The 16,942-nt window shown below is 37.4% G+C and overlaps 1 protein-coding gene across 6 annotated transcripts in view; it reads right to left on the bottom strand.

Moving 5' to 3' along the window:
• pou2f2a (POU class 2 homeobox 2a) overlaps positions 1 to 2,948 on the bottom strand; it is a 76,777-nt gene extending 73,829 nt beyond the window's left edge. For 3 of the 6 annotated variants that reach the window (XM_067612175.1, XM_067612178.1, XM_067612176.1), the window contains exon 1: positions 1,641 to 2,948. The gene's annotated coding sequence lies outside the window, so the exon portion shown is untranslated. The remainder of the gene's footprint in view (positions 1 to 1,640) is intronic. The other 3 variants (XM_067612179.1, XM_067612181.1, XM_067612180.1) reach the window with 3 other exon arrangements.
• Positions 2,949 to 16,942: the final 13,994 nt, after the last annotated feature.

Here is a 16,942-nt window from a genome sequence, read left to right as displayed (position 1 = left end):
CACTATTTATTGAGAAACGCTGGTCAAATGTCGACTATTGTGAGGTTTACACAGATGTCAATACATGCAATGATGAGAGTCGATATGCAATGGTTATCATGATTGCGGTTAATCATTTTGGGCTTCATAAATCAGCTGTTAGCTGGAAGCCATTCGATGTCAGAAAAAAGGAGTTAGTCACATGGATTGAAAAGATTTTAGATTTATTATTTATCTCTTGGGATTACTGTTTCTATTCTGCTTAATGCAACATTTTAAAAGCATTTTTGATACAGTAAAATGTCGAGCAGAAATTAAAAATATACTAGTTGTTATCAGTTAATTCGGAATTAATTTGAGTTTCACAGAGATGACAGTGAACCACAGGGGGTAGGAGTAGGTCTATATGTGAGGGGCTTTTCTCTCTTATCAGTCACTGGACAGTCCTGATCCTTATTTTCCACGGAGCAATGGAGGAAATATTATTTAACAGCCTAGCTACAGTTTGAGCTGAGCCACACAACCGACAACTTTACTGCCCCACTAGTTTCATGATTACACAATTATTTCCTAATTATTTGTTGACAGGATCTGCTATTCTTGATTATTTAGATATTTTAGGTGAGATATGTTAACTTTGAATGGCATGTAAGCTTTTTATAGAGCGATTAGACAATATCATTAAGTTCAGTGAGCTTTGCAGCATAAGTTACATTTTTAGCTTTTATCCATAATACATAGATAGATAGACATTGTCCTTAAGGGGAAATTTGTTTCCAGCGTGTTTGTATTGCACATGCCTCAAGAACATAGATAAAAACATACAAAAACACATATACAGCAAGAACAATATACACAACATCCATTACATACATGCAGACAAGGAAAAATAAACTGGGTTTAGTAGCTAATTGTTGTGCTGTTGTGTTTAAATTCAAGAATACAATTGACCCAGAGAAAATTATCTATTGCAATGAGATGAAAGTAACAAGTTAACGCTATAGGTTAAGCTAGTTCAGTAACCTTTGTAGTAGACCTAGATATAGCAAAAGGTTTTTATAGCTACAATTTATCCTTGACTTAAACAGGGTTAAATGACCTAATGAAGTTGATGTAATTCAGCCTACTGGTTAGGGATTAAGGTGATGAGTTCTACTGACTAGTTAACCGGTTATTTACAATGATATGTGGCTTACTGACGCGTATAACTAGCCTAGCATAGATAACTTGAGTCAGCCATTGCTATGAATAAACCTGGCCTAGACACTGCCTGTTGTGCTGCGTACACTGTGTGTATCTTTACGTGTTGAAACTAGAGAAACTCAACTCACGAATCTCTGCGTCACTTCAGTTGTATAATTACAGGTGACGCTACCTGATGAACGAGTGGCCGAATGGCTAACGGCTAATTTAAATATTAACGTTCTGACCAAAGCTCCCCGCTCATAGGCTCATATGAGTGTGTCGCTAAGCAACGACACCGTTCTAGAACTCTACTGCTACAACGGCTCATTATGAGCTAAAGATACATCGCTAACGTTTGAGCTCTCGGCTACAATGTTTGTTGACAGCGATACACTCGAAGCAGCTGTGTTTTAGTGTTGTTTTTTAGAAGAAAAAGAGAGAAAAATAAGTTATTGTCAGGCCTACAGGCTACATACCCATAATTAAAAACGAGCCGGCTTCTCCTGGTGTTTGCAGGGGACTGATGAGTTGCAGTAATGGCGGAGTGGCCAGCTGACCTTTGACCCAGGGGTCAGGGCGGCGGGGTCTGGCTCGCGGGGCCGCAGTGACAGACGCTCCCTGCAAATTGATGAAAAAGGCAATAGACTCTATAATAAAACCAAGCAGCCGCCGTCACCAAATAATCACATAATGGTTTCAGTGACATTAATGATGTTTTGTTATACAGGTTTGGTGTAAGTAACAGTTTACCCGAGAATATATTTCAAATGATGCCTGCAGAAAAGGACATTTGTATTTATGACTCATGTGCAGTTTTTATAAAAGCTAATAAATATTTCACCTAAGCTGCATGTTCTTCTCCCTTTGTTTTATACATCAATTTATCTGTGGGCCTTAACTGACTTACCCGAGATTTCCAGTGAAATGAATTAACAGCCTTCAGCTCAAGTTTAAAATTTATTTCGATAATATTCCTATGTAACACAAAATGACAACACAATGTTTATAATTTCGACTAGAAAGCTGTATAAACGGTTGGGGACATCAGATAAAACGTGGCCCTCCAGATATGAAATTGTGGTTATTATTCATCAATTCAAATGAAAGTCAAACCGTCGGGATTTGGACGGAAAATCGATCGATGACAAATGGACATTTGAAAGCCCTGGCCATTTATAGCCACAATGAGGGAAATTTCCTTTTCCAGAGGTCAGTTTAAAGTCTTTGACTCTTTTTTCCAGATAACATTAAAATCTAGGCAGCAGGCTGAATGGCAATTATTTTAAATGCATTTATATTTATGCAAACATTTGATTAACTAAATATCATAAAATGCGAATGACGTAGCTTCTCTGAACGTGTTTCATACAGTGAGTTAAAAAAATAATAATTTAGATAATTTATTCAAACATTTAATTTCGTTTTCTTTCATTTAGGTGCTTTTAATGAAATATGTTTCGCTCCACTTTTAATATTTTTCAGAGACTAATAATCAAAATCCATTTTTCGTTCTTCCATTGAATCGGTGACAGGCCATTTACATTCAATGAATAAATCAAAACTTTACTAAAATAAATGTAAATATGAGCAGAGTGATTAAATACTGTTTCTAGTATTCTTATGTGGCATTTATCATCATAAATCATAACAAAATGATGCTTTTTTAACCTAACCGTGGCTTATTTGCATATAAGCAAAATATTTGAATTAACAGAATAAAAACGAAGCTTCTTACAGTTTGTTTAAATTTGACATAAGCTGTCTAAATGTATCTATCCAAAACGAAAATAATTCTTAAATTAACATTTTAGCACACTATCAAGAAATTAAAATATCAACAAAACTTCTTGTTTGCGAAAAAAAAAGCAGCCCACTCATTTTGTAATTCATGAAAAGTCACCAAAAAGCAGATAAATGCAGATAAAACTGCACTAAATGTACAGTAGCTGGTTTCCATTCATTCATATTTGTCGTACATGAAATTGTAATGAAAACCTGCTGCTGTTGTCTGCATTGATCTGCTGGTTCCACGTCGATCAGAATACTTAAAACACGTGATTATGTCGTCATATCGCTGCTATGATGATAGTAGAATTAAAACATTTTATTACAATTTAGATAAGGTAGTTTTTTATTTTCATTTTCATTCATGAATAACCAACGTGGATAAATAGCTTGTTGCAGTTGCAAGAACAGCGAAATACTTCATACTAAGTCAATTCTACATTATAAAACATACAGAATATATTGACAATAATCAAAATATCCTCATGTTTGAACAGATTTAAATGAATTATTAAGGCTCAAGTTAAAGAGTTTTAGAGTATGAAACAATGCCTGTGTGAAACCTGTGCATGAAAATGAACTGATTACAGCCTGTGCAATTTATTGATCTGGAATTATAGGTGTATTAGAGGGATCGATAATGGCTCATATAACGAGCGTGTCGTCTCCATGCAGGGTTCACATGAGGGAGCAGATTTTTTTGGGTATGTTTACCCTACGACTCAAGATCAGGGTGAAAATCCCATTGACCTGTACGTGTGTATGTGTGTGTGTGTGTGTGTGTGTGTGTGTGTGTGTGTGTGTGTGTGTGTGTGTGTTCACATCCCTGACCGATAGGATTTCCATTAATTTACCTGCAACCTCTGAGTTTTGGGAGGAAAAAAGCAAACATATATGTCACGGATGGATCTCTGTCTGCAGGATGAGACTGAGAAAGCAGAAAAGAGGGAAAAAATAAAGCTTTTGTTTGATGTCAATTGCTGTCAAGTGCGTGTGTGTGCGTGTGCGTGTGTTAAAGAGATATATAAAGGAATATGATGACGATAGGGTCACCTGTATAAAAAAGGAGAAGCAGGCATTTCAATGTAAGAAGCAAAAAAGAAATGCCCGAGCAACAGAGACCCTCACCCTCCTCGTCTCTCTGGCCGGCAGGGTGTTTCTCTAAAAGCGCCCTCTCCCTCCGTTTAATTGATTTCTCATAATTAACTCAGTGTGTTCATCGATTTCTCTCCGACCGCCCAACACCGCCTCGAGATCGGCAACCTCATTATTTCCACGTTAACCCGAATAATCCCGAATAAATACTGTCCACATTCAATAACAATTAGGCTCAGACAGCACTAAATAATCCCGTTTCCTTTGGATGACCTGGCTTGGAGGGCAAGGTGGGGACTGAAATAAGAGGACGAAACTATTTATGCTGAGCTGGAAGTTTGTTAAAAAAAAAAAAGAGTAGTAAAATCTGATAAATGTATATCTTTAAGCTGCTTGTATGAGAAATATGTGTACTCAGATTAATACTGGAAAGATGTTTTAGATTTAGGAAAAAATAAATAACAGAATTAGTCACCTGAAAAAAAAGAAAAATCCAGACCTGCTGCAATGTTCTCCACCATTTAACCAATTAACCTAATTAAACCCTGTTACACAGCTCAGCTCAGCCAATTAAAAGGTTTGCTGTGCACATCAGTCCCTTTGACTCTGGGCAGTGTGTGAAAAGCATCTCTCTCTGTCAGGTTCAGTGGCTTTGCAAGAGGGGAGGAGGAGGTCAAACAAGCCTGCAGGCAGCAGTTCAACCGGCAGGCAGAAGTCAGCCTCCGTCCCCTCATCTTCTCCTCCTGAAAAACACAAATGAAGAGGATATACTGGCATATTTCTTTACAGTTTGGAGGTGAACATGCTTGCAAATCATCATTTTATTGTGTGAAATGTTTGTCACGTGTGTGGTATATGATTTTTTTTTACATAAACCTGGTTTGAATGTGAAAGAAAAGCTGGACATGAGCGTATCATTCAACTTTCTGTGCAGGTTTTACTCTCTAAACTTTTTTTTAAACAAGGGAAAGACAATTCATTTCTTGCATATTACCACCAAAATAACCAGTTTCTTAAGTGCGATGAAGCCTAGATTTCTACCTCAATGTCTAATGCATTTCAAATGTTATCTGTCATATTAAAAATTGAGAGTAAAGTTCATTCTTGACCTTCTAATCAGTCGACAAAAACCACAAGGCCCATTAGTAGCTGCTCTGCTAGAAGCTTTAAATCCTATCACACAATCTTCCTCAGCAGATTGAGCTCAGTGAACAAAAGTTCACCAATTTATTGAATGAAAATTCACTAAACTGGTGTTAATTGTTGGAAAATGATGTGATGCAAGTGCAGAATAGCTGACACTGTACATGCACTGCATTTTCTGCAATGCAATACTGGAAAGCAGCACTGGAAAGAACGGAGTTGAATAAAAAAAAAGGATCAAGATAGGACAGAAAAACAAAACTACAAGAAACAGATCAAAGCAGTGAAGAGCAGAATGAAACTTAAGAGGAGATAACAGTAGAATTGAAAGGAAGGACAGAAAAACAGAAAGAAAGTGAGGGAGGGAGGATGTGGGTGATGGTGTTGGTCACGGGGGGGTGGGGGGGTTGAAAGAAGGAGGCGTCTAAAGCTTGTGAATTAAACGTTGTGAGGCCCTGTGTCCTCGGCACGTGCACCGGGCCTCAAGAATAAAAGGAGCTCCGGCCCATCTGGCTTTTTAGAGGAAAAGAAGAAAGGGAGAGAGAGAAAGGCCGGGAGACATAGAGAGAAAGCAGGTGAGAGAGAGGGAGAGAGGGTGGATAGACACAGCCGGGTGTTTTAGGGTGCTTGATTCCCTCTGGGGGGGGTCACTGATGGTAAACAAATATGGGCTCCCATTGTAATGTAAGGTGCTTTTCGGAGTGAACGCTTACTCCTGAAAGGGTCGGGGTTAGTGTCAGAGCGAGCGGGTGAGGCGGAGAGGACGCGAGGATCAGAGGAAGAGGGCGTCACAAACAGATGAAGAAGTGAGGCCATAAAGGTTCAGAGAAAACGAAGAAGAGTCGGAGTGGTGAAAGCTTTCTGTATGGAAGGAAGAAAAGCGATTCAGAAATCAGTTTAATACCTATATAGTGTCACATTTGTGTGTGTGTGTGTGTGTGTATGTGTGTGTGTAAAAGTGGACAGGTAGTCTATTCAGAATTAGCGTCAAAAAAAAAACACTCACCTTTAATGTATATGTGTCCTTCAGATTTTTCTATACCTTCTCTCTCTCTCTCTCATACACACACACAAATGCACAACCCTTACCTCTCTTGCACTCGGCATCTTAGCTGTTTCCATGGTGACGGAGTTGAGACTGCAACCAGAAAAAAAAAAAGGGGGGGTGGGGGGGTCTTGTGTGTGTGTGTGTGTGCAGCAGCAGCAGCAGCAGCAGCAGCAGCAGCAGGTGATGAGGCTCAGCTCACGGCAGACAGCGCTTCAGCATCTGGGAAAGTGATTTCTCTCCCATCTAATAAAAGTTATATTAAGGTCACAAAAAAATACAGAATAAAAAAAACAGAAAAAAATACGGAAGAGAGAGAAAAAACAGCCATTGTAACCGTCATTAAAGGAGAAAACAGACCACAGCAGGAAAAAAAAATGAGCTGGACAAGTATAAAGGATAACCTCAAGTACATTTACAAAAACATTTGTAGTTGTCTCGAGATATCTCAAGATGCCTGAATGCTCCTCTGTATGGAATAATAAACTCAGTCTTTATGGACTTGATTTGGACTGAGAAATAATCTGGTCAAAGCTAAACGTTACATCAAAGAACTGAGCTCATCAGTTGATTAATTCTAAGGTTATTCACAGAGTTTACCTTAATCATACAGAAGCTATAAAACGGGGTCTGATCTCAGACTGTAACTGCCCTTCCTGCTCTGTAATTTTGGGAGTGTCTTGTTATCTCAACCTTTTGAAAATTTGTTCATTGCTCTTTGGCTGAGTTACTATGATTTTATTATGTTCCTGACCCAGCCCTGGGTTTATTAGGTAACAATAACACTTTCACTTAATCAGAGAGGGATGTTATTTTCTGGGTTTACAGCTACTAAAAAAAACTGTATTATACAGTTTTGGTTTTCCCCTGATTTAAAAATAAATGACTGGTTTATCACCCTCAGGAAAGTTGTGAACCTTGAGTGTCTCACTGCAGGGTTGAACGAGGCCCATCCAAAGACTGTACAAGCATGGACTGCCATTGGGAACATTGTGTTATGAGTATTGTATGGTAATGAACTTCCTGTCATAATGTCTAGAGTGGTCCAATGGTTGTATTGTCGTCATTGAATATTGCGGCTACTCCGCCTTTTGTTTGTTTTTCTCTTTTTTTTTATTTTGCTACCTTTTTTTTCTCTCCTACCTTTATTGTTTTCTTATATTGTCTTCATTGTGTTTGGTTGTTCAGTGAAAACCCTTATAAATAATTGATCATCAAAAAAAGAAAGATTCCTGAATGTGACTTTTCAGAGTTAGTAGTTCTTTGATTATTTGAGCTCCTTGTTGAGTAGTAAGAAAGTGACAGAACACTCCTGCCATTATTAGTGTGGAATTACATCTTGAATAATGTGAATACCTACTAGTTTGTTTTTAATTTTGGGGGGGGGGGGGGGGGGTGCGGGGGGGGGGTGTTACGCAGCAAACAGTAAAGAGATGACAGGAAATGAAGGATGTTGATGGACTCGAACCGGGGATGTTGCCAGTCATGATTTTGGCCCCCATCACTTACACTGAAAGCACATTTGAGGGGGACGTTTTAATAGCCAGCAAGAACAGGAGGAATGATTACAGAGAGGAAAACCTATTTCAGTGTTCATATAGACACTTGACTGTTGTTTTAAGACTGACTTGAAAAATTGTGAACCCGCCCTTTCAGCTTTTTTTCCCCACAGCAGACATTTTGACTTGTAGCAGTATTACAAAAAACACAGGTGCTACTTTTAACATCAACTAAGGCTTTGTTCAATGACAGTGAGCAAACATTTACAATCCCAGGACCTTGAAAGTGAAGCTGCTAAATGGAATTCACTCATCATTAACTTTATTATTTACACCTGTGCTTTTCCTGCTATGACATATCAAAAAAAGGCCTACAGTTGGCATAGACTTTCTGTCAATTTACTTGGTCTCCACATGTCTAAGGTATAAAACAATCAGTGTGGTCAAGTTCAATCAAAAGTGTCATGCTATGTGAATAAATTAGGAATTAATTAATTAAAAAAAACCCAAATAAGATAAACAAAACTCTCCATTTAACATAATTAGACATAATTCTTCCGCAGCAGTAGCCAATTAGTGACATATATTTGACACAGGGAGGCGCTATTTATGATTTGGACCAGACATGAGTGATTAAATGTGAAAGTGTTTTGTTTTTTTTATCCGGATTTCAGATGGAATAAAATATTATTTATGGGGCTCATGACTTCTCTAAACTCCTGTCAATTCATCAGTTTATTGCATTGGACACCGATTTAATGATTTTATATGTAAATATATATCAATATTCCTATCAATATTGTGATTCAGCCTACCTACAGACAGCTTTGTCCTTAAATAAATTCAAAGTTTGCATCTGAAAGCATCAAATTGAAAACTCACGAGAACAAAGTGGATGAGACGCTTTCTTTCAGTCTGGTATTAGTGCCACTTTCTCTTTTGGTCATGTTTTCTCCTCCCACTGTGTCATGTGGGAAGATACTTCCCGTCATACAGTAACCTCTGATGGGGAACTTGTTCCTCGGAAAAAAACCCTCATCTGCAGTCGGCTTTAGACTTTTCACCTGGAACAGAAAAACAACTAAAAAGAAAAAAGATAAGAGGAACTGGAAGACCGTAAGGCGATGGCGGAAACGTCTTCAAATGAGCCAGAAACTCCAGATGTCGACCAACATCATGACCCAAGGTACTGTGCGTCTTCTAAACAACACTTCCCTATAAAACAGCCATGAGAGGCCTATTACTATAGAGGCCTTGTATTTTATCTGTAGCTGCTTGGTGACCTTACCTTCAAATATAGATGTGTTCATTTGTCCTTATAAACTCTATTACATGATCATAGTTATCATAGATAATTACTGGGAGTGAAACTGAAACCTAAATGTTTCAAAAACTACTTTGTAAAGCTGAGATAGTTACTTTGACTTGTTTTAAACGCCGGATAAACCCTCAGACATGAAAACTTTGATTTGAATACAGCGGATTGATTCTCATCTTGATGCAGGTCGCTGCCCAGCAGGTCGGAGCCGGATGGCTTAGAGCACCATCCTGTGGTCAAATTGCAGAACTGCAGCTATTCGGACCAAAGTGACCCGGACGCCTCATTCAACCGTGCCATGATGATGATCTTCTTCAGCATCCTGTGTTATACTCTGTTGAAGTAAAGTGACTGAATCATTGTTAAATTACATCATGTAGCATCAGGAACAGTTATGTAGCTGTGAATAAAAATGTCAGAGGGATACCTCTAAACAACAAGCAAATATTTCAATTTCAATTATAAAGTGAGTTTCCTTGATACTACCAACCAGGGCTGCATATATTAGGGGTTTTTTGCCATTAATTGATTCATTTTTAGGTCAACAATCGTCTACAGTTTTCACAATTGCTTATTTTGTCCCAAAGATTTTTTAACAATCACAGTAATCAAAGAAGCGGCAGCAAATATTTTTGCATTTACATTTGAGAAGCTGGAACCAAAGAGTGTTTGTTATTTTTGTTTAAAAAAATGTCAATATTTCTTGATTATCAAAATGGTTGGAGATTCATTTTTATTCAACTGCTTGAGCTCTACTACATTTTTAGATTTTACACAATAAATGCTGCCAATCATATCTTATGCAGACAACAGCTGAGTTACATTGGATTTACCCTGCTCTTAATTAATGCATCATGTCTGTTTCTTCCTTCTCTCTTTCACAGTTTATTAATTTTTGAATATCTTTTACCACCTTGTAAGTATTTATCATGGGATGGTGATGATTTGAAATTAGAATTTACATTGTGCTATCAGATTACTTATTCTAAAAAAAAAAAACTACTACTAAAATTTATTCAGTTGTGTGTCTTCTTCTCATCCTGCAGATATGATTTCTGAGGGTTATTTCATTGCTACACCACAGCAATTTGGTCTCAGCAGGAACGGCTAGCTGCTAACTAGCGATGTTTGGTGAGGTCCTGTTTTATGCTGTTTAAACCTGGATTTGTATTTATTCCCTGCCACAAAGTTTTCTTAAACACACGTCAGAGGAGATAGTAACAGTACCACGGCAATGTGGCTGACATCAGTCACACAGATGTAGCCATCCAAGCTGCACAGGGAGTGTTTGATAACCCTGCAGTAGTAATGCAGGATATTGGAGGGGAAGGGGCTCGGGGTCTGTAGCGCTGAGAGATTGGCTTTGCACGGGCGCCTTGTGACTTAAAGATCCTATTTGGTCCACTGGCTTAAAATCTAAAAAATGGAAATCTTGGTACTAAGGTGCTTTTGACCAGATAAGTCAAGCTGGATGTGAATTTGTATTCTGAACCACAGGCTGGCAACATTTTTCACCCTCTCTAAACACCGAAGCGTCCTCTTTTACACCAGACACAACAGAGAAGAACACAATCAGGTTGAGAAGTGGCATCTACACAGATATCATAAATACACTTGTACAGTCTGATCCAGTCCAATACAACAGTACTGCAATGAATTTTACCTGTATACATGTATTCTTATTAAAACTGTGTCAAGCTGATTTTGGTTGGAAAACATTTTACAGAGGAATTGTTGAATTGGTTTCTATATTTTAACCCTTACATACTGACTCATAATAAGCCTTTATGCCAAACTTCTGAACCACAAATCTATTTTTCATTCATCAATAAATGGGCAGTTAATCCTTAATCAAGCTTTCAGAGAGCAGGGAGAGTGTAGTCTTTAGGTTTTACACTATTTATTCATGGAGGAAAAACATTCACAATCACACTATATGATGGTCCTGTGTTACCTAAAATAGAACATAACCATTATCGTTTAAATGAATGTTACTGAATGTGAAGAATTTTTGAATTTTTTTGAATAAATAAGGGTCAAATTTAACACGGAACACCATCTACAGTATGTAAAAAAAGTTGGAATATTAACATTTTTGTATATTCTGGGTCACTTTAGGGAAAGTCATAAAATTCCCGACTAAAAGAAAGGTGTTTAGGTGCTTTTACTGCTCTCAAGTGTAAAAATGCGTCAAACGTGACTTGAACAGTATGTAAAAATTTAAGTGCTAATGTTATTCTGCTACTCCCTGTACAAAAATAGCGTGAGGCCTCAAAAGTTCCCACACCTTTGTTACCTCAGCAAAAACTGAATATTTTAGGTATGTTTTAGTTCACATATAAGTTCAAAAGGGCGTGTTTATTGCAGAGTATTCTTATTGGATTGCATATGATTGTCAGAGAATCTCACCTAGTTTTCTTCTTTGTGTGTCCTGAAGCTGTTGCCGTTGTCGTCGCAGTATTTGCGAAGAAGGCGACGAAGAAGAACACCGGTACAGCACTGCAAAGGGAAGTGGAAGCGCAAACAATCTCAGCCGTCCAGCAGGTTTAATTAAACACTGTGTTACTGTAAACACAAGAGGGTTGTTCTGCCATGACAACAGGACTGGACTCTGGTGCTTTGCAATTAAATGACAGATAATTGAGCTGGAGACGGATTGTAGCCAAAATTTGTTTACACTTTCATTGTAATATTATAAAATGTGTTTTTTACTGTAAAATATCAAATGATCCATTTGGGATTTTCCTCAGTAACTGACAGGCTCAGGCCTTTTTTGTGGCTTTTACAAATGAACAAATGGATGAAAGAATACTAAAATATTCTCTCTCCTCCGCTCCATATTTGAATTTTCTAAAACATTTACAAAGATCCTCCAAAATTTGTGCTTATGTGATATACAGTAACAGTAAAATACACAAGTCAAATCATACTTTTGCAGGATACAAACACACATTTGTAAGTCCAAAGCTCAGAACCACAACATCCTCCAAATAAATGTAGTAAAATAATCCTTACATGAATGACCATGTAAGATAAAAAAAGTGAGAGGAAAAGAAACGGTACATCAGAGGAAAACAAATAAATCTTCAGACATTTTGCCATGAATGGCCACAGTTGTTTGTATTTCTTATTCATTTAAAGTCAGTTATACCAGATATTGTTACTGTGTGTGGACATATTCATATCAAATAATACCCGTATAGGTCAAATCATTCTTGCTGTAAATTGAACTACACTCAATATTTTAATTTTAAGTTTACATCTGCTTTTCACTTGTATGTTTTTGTCATTTTTTATCTAGATTTATACATCCTCCACTGTTCTGAAAGCACTTCTCAGTGTCATTAAAGTTTATTTTTTAAATAAATAAAGTGGACTTGAATCGAGCTGATGTTACACTGCTTCATATCGCCACACCCACGCACACACACACACACACACACACACACACACACACGTAGAGAAGAAAGAGACAGAGATTGAGGGAGAGAGAAAGAGACAGCGACCACATACAACACCATTCATTATTAACACACCAATATAGCTGGACTGGACACCTCTCTCTCTTCCACCCACCCGCCTGCCCCCTCCCTTCCTATTAACACACACACACATACACACATGCACACGGACGAACGAATGAGAGCCCTCTAGGACCCTCCCCATGACCCTGCGACCTAGGCACCATGGCAACCCTCTGACCCATCCCGCTGTTGCTGTGGAAACAACCTTGGAGCATGTCTGACCACTGCCCCCCCCTCAACACACACACACATACACACACACACTCCCTATAGCCCTACACCCGTCCCCCTCCTCCTGCTCCACGCCAAGCCGAGGCAAACCGATCGATATTCTATCACACAGAACAGTGGAGCGAGGGAGAGGAGGCCACGGGCCAGCCAGATTACTGGGAGGAGGGAGGAGTGAGGTGGGGGGGGGGGGTTAGTGGTTGACAAAAAGAGAGCTTGTGTGTGTGTGTGTGTGTGTGTGTGTGTGTCAGAGTCAGAGGAAACGAAAAAGGGTTTTAGGGAAGGTAGGAGATGGAGAGGGTGTGTGTGTGTGTGTGTGTGTGTGTTGGGGAGGAGGTGTGCAAAAAGGGGTTTTAGCGTGCGGGTGTAATCGGGTAGGAGATTGAGAGATGGTGTGTGTGTGTGTGATTTGGAAGAAAGAAGTAGTAGGAGGGTGCTGAGAGTGTAAGTGGGTAGAAGATTGAGAGAAGGTGTGTGTGTGTGTGTGTGTCAGAGGAAAGGTGTTTTAGTGTGGTTGTTATGGTGGATAAGAAAGGGAGGTGTGTGTGTGTGTGTGTGTACCATAATGAGTCGAGTGGAGCTGCACCACTATAAGGCATCTTCTCTCTTTTTTTATTCTTACATACATGTATGTTTGTTAGTGGATTCCTCCCTGTGTGTGTGTGCGTGTGTGACCACATGAATTGAATTGAATACTTTTATTTAAGTGTCAAACACCCAAGGGTGCCCACGACACACTACCTATATAGTACTGCATACAGAAGCAGGCAAACAAAAAGCAAACACAATACAAGATTATGTGTTAAAAACCTCAGATTTGAACTTGAATTAAACATTAAACATAAACATAAAGCATTTTCATAAGCTGATGGTAAGAATTTAACAAAAACTGAGTTAAAATGCCTTGTATGTAAACACTGATTTATATTTAAACATTAAACATAAACATGTGTGTGTGTGTGTGTGTCAGAGGAAAGGTGTTTTAGTGTGGTTGTTATGGTGGATAAGAAAGGGAGGTGTGTGTGTGTGTGTGTGTACCATAATGAGTCGAGTGGAGCTGCACCACTATAAGGCATCTTCTCTCTTTTTTTATTCTTACATACATGTATGTTTGTTAGTGGATTCCTCCCTGTGTGTGTGTGCGTGTGTGACCACATGAATTGAATTGAATACTTTTATTTAAGTGTCAAACACCCAAGGGTGCCCACGACACACTACCTATATAGTACTGCATACAGAAGCAGGCAAACAAAAAGCAAACACAATACAAGATTATGTGTTAAAAACCTCAGATTTGAACTTGAATTAAACATTAAACATAAACATAAAGCATTTTCATAAGCTGATGGTAAGAATTTAACAAAAACTGAGTTAAAATGCCTTGTATGTAAACACTGATTTATATTTATCTGACATTTTCAGGACAAGCTTAAAGGCTGGCAATATTGTATATTTTTTCTTTTTGTCAACAAATCCCATAAAAAGAACAAAACCAACAATAAATTGATGCTAACTAATTTTGCAACTGTTGTTCCTTCATTACCACGAACACACACATTATATCCTATTTGGACACAATCCCACATACACCGTCCTGCTGCAACTGCAAATAGTTCCCAACAAGACAAGTTTATTTATACAGCACATTACATACAGAAGGAAATTCAAAGTGCTTTGCATAATGTGAAAGAATATAAGAACAGGAATAAAAGCAATAAAAATAAAAAAGAGGCAAGTAAAATGAATACTACACACATAAAATTAGACCAAAAAGGATTAAAAAAAAAAAGAAGTGCAGCTTAAATTTAACAACAAATGCACTATTTGTTCTTGCTTGAGTTCTACTTGTTGAAAAGTGCCAAGCTGTTTTAGGAAATTACTGGGCCTTATTTTTTTTATTTCCATATTTTAATATTAATATTTTCAGCAGGAATGAATGTGCTTCAGGTTGAGTGTCACAGAAAAGGTAGGAAAGTCAAAATATTGGGAGACGGACCAACATGTTGGTTTTAGTCTCTTCATGGAATCGATTGACAGCGAGAACAATATGAAGCAACGCCGTCTTTATACTTTAACTCAAAGATCATGATAGAATAGACGCTTGAATATAGAAGAGCATTTTGTTTTCAAGCTGATTCAAATCTCATTTAGTGTCCAGAGGAAGTCAGCTGAGCTCACATACCTCTGTACTGTGGTCAGGTTCAGGTTGACACATTGCTATTGACAGTGAATGTGCTTGTTAAAAAAATATATTCTGCTTAATATTTTCTCATTTCCACCATTTGTTAAAATTACTAACACAATACAAAGCACTTTATTATATATATATATATATATATATATATATATATATATATATATATATATATATATATATATATATATATATATATATATATATATACATATATATATACATATATATACTGTATATGTAAACTTTGAAATATCCCTTACAGAGTTGAATAAAATTTTAATTTAGTAAGTCATGATTAATTTATGTGGGCATGTTAATTAACCCAACTTAACCAAACACTGCAAGTTTTTCATATAGATGCTTGGATAACTTAGTAAATAAATAAAGTGTTCTACTATCTCATGGCCCATCCCCCCATGGGATTATAAGGCAAAACCTAGATGTTTACCTGTGCATGTATAGTAACCTACATTATCATTGTACCTATACTCTCCTCCAAGACTACTCCCTGATGAGCTTTTATTGGTTGCATCTCTTTTATTGTACATAGATATATTTTTTTCGTTCATGTTTTTGTTTTAAACAATGCTTCATTCATAAGGCCGTTTATGGTAATTGTTGCATTATTTGCAGTGAGGAGCAGCTACTATCCAGAGATAACAGCCTGTAGACCAAATTACAGTATTCATGACCTTGTGGTGGTTAAATATAAGAATAATGTGTCTGTGCATAGGAGACAAGTAGTTAACCGTAGTGAATGTAGAACAGGAATAAATCATAATAGGCTGCATGAAACTCTAGAGAGAAAGAAACAGAAAACAACTCATAAAAAAGAGGTGACCTATATCCCTGGGTTAGAAGTGTGTGTGTGTGTGTGTGTGTGTGTGTGTGTGTGTCAAGTGGGCAGAAGCGCTCATTTGCTCTGTGAGCCTTGTAATAGTATTCATGAAACATGGACACCGTTGCACTCAGTCACTGCGTGTGTGCGCAGACACACACACTCATCCGTTCACCAGCGGCAGCATAAAACTATCCAACCCTGCGGATACTGCGGTTTTCAAAAAAGATCATTAATGCAATTAACGTACAAACTGATCTTATTTGAACAGGCTCAAGGTTAAAAAAAAAAATCACTAATAAGCTATGTGATGACTTAACATTAATAAGTAAGACAATTGTTTTAATAACTATAATAGTGTAAACAATAAAAAGTGGTATATTTACCCATTGGGAATATGAATCCTCAAGGACCAGCATACAAGTTTATTGTATTTGTAATACAGTAGACCACTAGCTTTGTTGTTCCACACTTTTAAAAAATGAATCCACATTTATAGTCTAAACTAAGCGGGTTTCACAACTGAACAGTTAAGTGTAAAAATATAAATATCTTGTCATTATTAAGTTAAACAAGAATGCTGGAAATAAACCCAGTGTGGTTATTTAGGTTCTATTATAATATTATTTTCTAATTTTTAGACAACGTACAGCTTAAGGTGGTGGAAGTGTGAGTGTTCTACTAATAAAGGCTAATTTTCTGGTATGACTTTAGAAGTGTAACTACTAACAGTGCAGCAATGAATGTGACGTTTCTGTCTGTTAGTGTCTGAACTGTAAATGAGCAAATGATTCAGTTTGTGGTGCTGATGTTGGCCAGAGACCTGCAGCATTTTCATTTGGTCTTTTTCTACTGCTTGTCACATGTGATAATAAATACGAGGATACTGATCCTTCTGCTGCTGCATGAGGCATTTTATTTTTCATATCTTGTAAAATAAAATAGAATTTAAGATGATAAACTGAAGCACGATGCTTCTTGAAATCATTTGTTGTTACATGCTTGGTAGTAAGCTTATTTGTATTTTTTGAATGCATTTCATTATGATGTTTAGAGCTGGTTCAACTTTAACTTGATTTGGTATGTGATGGTTTTATATACTGTAT

The sequence above is a fragment of the Thunnus thynnus genome, chromosome 15, assembly GCF_963924715.1.
Source record: "Thunnus thynnus chromosome 15, fThuThy2.1, whole genome shotgun sequence".
NCBI classification, from domain to species: Eukaryota; Metazoa; Chordata; class Actinopteri; order Scombriformes; family Scombridae; genus Thunnus; species Thunnus thynnus.
The sequence above is the reverse complement of the archived record's forward strand: the minus strand, read 5'-3'. Positions and strand labels throughout refer to the sequence as shown.